A 3544-nucleotide genomic window follows, 5' to 3' on the forward strand; every position below is an offset into this window, starting at 1 on the left:
TCATGAACATTGCGTCTCTACCATCTGATCCAATCACTCATGAACATTGCGTCTCTACCATCTGATCCAATCACTCATGAACATTGCGTCTCTACCATCTGACCCAATCACTCATGAACATTGCGTCTCTACCATCTGATCCAATCACTCATGAACATTGCGTCTCTACCATCTGACCCAATCACTCATGAACATTGCGTCTCTACCATCTGATCCAATCACTCATGAACATTGCGTATCAAGAGGATGACGGATATTCCTCACTCATGGTCATCTCCTCCATGCACGTAACCAGAAATGCAACATTCTCCAAACAATCATCTCGCTGTACCTTCTGCTTTCTGCGACTTCCCGTTCTAGTGACCCACCTACTAACACCACTGCCACTCCCGGTTCTAGTGACCCACTAACCATCGCATGTCGGATGCTGGCAGCTGTGGACAACACACCGTCCCAGCCGGTGAGGAGGATATATGACCAAGTCGTACAAGGAGGGGAGAACTTGGAAGATGTGCCAAACTTCCGGACAGTTCGAACCCAACTGGAGCGTCGCCGGACATCCCACGTCCCCCCAACGGTTACTTTTGGGGCGCAGCCCAAAAGGCTTAATTAGATACACATACTACTCGCGCACAGCATGCTGGACAAACAGCAGGAATCTCCTCAGTCCATTCCCGACACGCTGGCAACAGGGAGCAATTCTGTCTGTACTTCGAGGGAGCGATTCTGTAAGATGAAGAAAACTCGAGGGGATCGGAAGAAAAAGTGCCCAGGTTGCGGACAACCCACAGCCCCAACCCAACCACTGTGGAGGATGTCGTCATCCCAGACGAGTGGGCGAGGACATGGGGAGGACGACAGTTCCTGAGCTACCAAGACAACGACTGGGGAATCCTTGTCTTCGGGACAAACAGGAACTTTCGCAAGCTGCGCCATTGTTCTGTGCTATACATGGACGGAACGTTTAAGACATGCCCTAGACCGTACAGCCAGTTCTTCACCATCCACGGGCTGTACCATGGAAGAGCCATCCCGTTCGTCATGGCGCTGATGACGACCTAGACGGTCGGCGCATACCGCCAGGTCCTCCAGCATGTAAAAGAGAAAGTCTTTGAGGAAACGGGACATGAGCTGAATCCGCGGATGATCGTGTCGGACTTTGAGTTGGCAATCATCTCCGGTTCTGCGCTCATTAAGAGTCAAACCCCAAGACATTCTGTATACCAATTTGTTTTCAAAATTATTCTAAAAGCTGTCATCCTCCATTGAGGCAAAGCACGATTCCACTATGTACTGACCATATTTACAGCGCTTAAACAACATCATTTTGCAAGTGTCAGAAGTATATTGATAAGAATATCAAGCCAAGTTCAAATACTACCAAGCGAAAGATGTCAAACCTGCCAAGTAGCAGGTCAGCACCTTCTAATGTGAGAAGAAAGTACTTGATAGATGACGATCAGGGTACAGAAGAGATGACTAGTGAGCCTCAGGGAGTCATGCATAGTAATGTAGAAAATGAAACAGGTCTTGCAGGTGACGAGACCAGCATGAGTGAAAATGTAAGTGGGGTAGAACAGCTCACTTCTGGTGTGTCATCTGACTCTGAGGAGAGCTCATCCTCCAGTGACAGTAAGTCACCATGATTTGTAACTTTGGACAGAAATGTTTTATTTATGTCAGTTTTTGTTAGTTCACTATGATTTTGCATGACTATGTACCTGAAGTGTAAGGACATAGCTCAGTGTAAGGAGGGGGTAACTTTGGACAGAAATGTTGTATTGAAGTGTAAGGACATAGCTCAGTGTAAGGGGGGTAACTTTGGACAGAAATGTTTTATTCATGTCAGTTTTTGTTAGTTCACTATGATTTNCTCCGGTTCTGCGCTCATTAAGAGTACAAACCCAAGACATTCTGTATACCAATTTGTTTTCAAAATTATTCTAAAAGCTGTCATCCTCCATTGAGGCAAAGCACGATTCCACTATGTACTGACCATATTTACAGCGCTTAAACAACATCATTTTGCAAGTGTCAGAAGTATATTGATAAGAATATCAAGCCAAGTTCAAATACTACCAAGCGAAAGATGTCAAACCTGCCAAGTAGCAGGTCAGCACCTTCTAATGTGAGAAGAAAGTACTTGATAGATGACGATCAGGGTACAGAAGAGATGACTAGTGAGCCTCAGGGAGTCATGCATAGTAATGTAGAAAATGAAACAGGTCTTGCAGGTGACGAGACCAGCATGAGTGAAAATGTAAGTGGGGTAGAACAGCTCACTTCTGGTGTGTCATCTGACTCTGAGGAGAGCTCATCCTCCAGTGACAGTAAGTCACCATGATTTGTAACTTTGGACAGAAATGTTTTATTTATGTCAGTTTTTGTTAGTTCACTATGATTTTGCATGACTATGTACCTGAAGTGTAAGGACATAGCTCAGTGTAAGGAGGGGGTAACTTTGGACAGAAATGTTGTATTGAAGTGTAAGGACATAGCTCAGTGTAAGGGGGGTAACTTTGGACAGAAATGTTTTATTCATGTCAGTTTTTGTTAGTTCACTATGATTTATGTATGACTATGTACCTGACGTGTAAGGACATAGCTCAGTGTAAGGGGGGTAACTTTGGACAGAAATGTTTTATGTATGTCAGTTTTTGTTAGTACACTACGATTTATGCATGACTATGTACCTATATACCCCCCATTTGAAAATACAAAAGGCCATGAAACTAACAAGTTAAGGTGTACAAATGTAGTATGATGCTCAGAGTGGAAGCCTTGAGTAACACATTTTACAGTAAAAGGGCAACATGTAAATGCCTGACCTTCCATCTGTGATAATTTTGAGGTCCAATACTTTGGATCTATTTGATGATGATTGAAATTATCTTTCTTTCAGCCATCAGACAACTTTGCTTGGTGTTCTGTCTGCAAATTGTTAAAGGAAAGCATCATGAAGAGTCACAGCAAACAGCAGAGAGAGAGAGAGAGGTGGGAACTGGCACGAAAAGAACATCTACTCAAACAGAAGAAACTTGCCAATCTTTTTTTCCGACGGACTATCAGAATCGGCTCTCAAACGATGAAAGACAGATGTGAAGGATTAATCACAGAAATAGAATTAAAAAATGCGATCATGTCTTTTGAGAAAGGAAAATCTCCAGGACTTGATGGAATACCAGTGGAATTTTATGAAGTATTTTTGATGAAGTTAAAGTATCGATGTTAATTTTTAATTACGCCTATGAAAATGGAGAGATGTCATCCACCCAGAGAGAAGGTTTAATTTCAGTACTTTTTAAAAAAGATGCCAACGGAAAAGATAAAGAACCATCTCTTTTAAGAAACTGGCGCCCACTGACCCTTTTGTCATGTGATGCCCGCATTCTTTCTAAATGCCTAGCTTTAAGAGTTCGAATAGTATGGGATAAATTAATTCATAATGACCAAAATGGATTTCTACAAGGTAGATACATAGGGGATGGAATCCGTAGAATTTTAGAAATTATTGAAATAACGGGTGAGTGTCTCACTATTCGGT

The sequence above is a fragment of the Branchiostoma belcheri genome, unplaced genomic scaffold (genome assembly GCF_001625305.1).
Source record: "Branchiostoma belcheri isolate BF01 breed outbred unplaced genomic scaffold, Haploidv18h27 scaffold399, whole genome shotgun sequence".
Classification (NCBI taxonomy): Eukaryota; Metazoa; Chordata; class Leptocardii; order Amphioxiformes; family Branchiostomatidae; genus Branchiostoma; species Branchiostoma belcheri.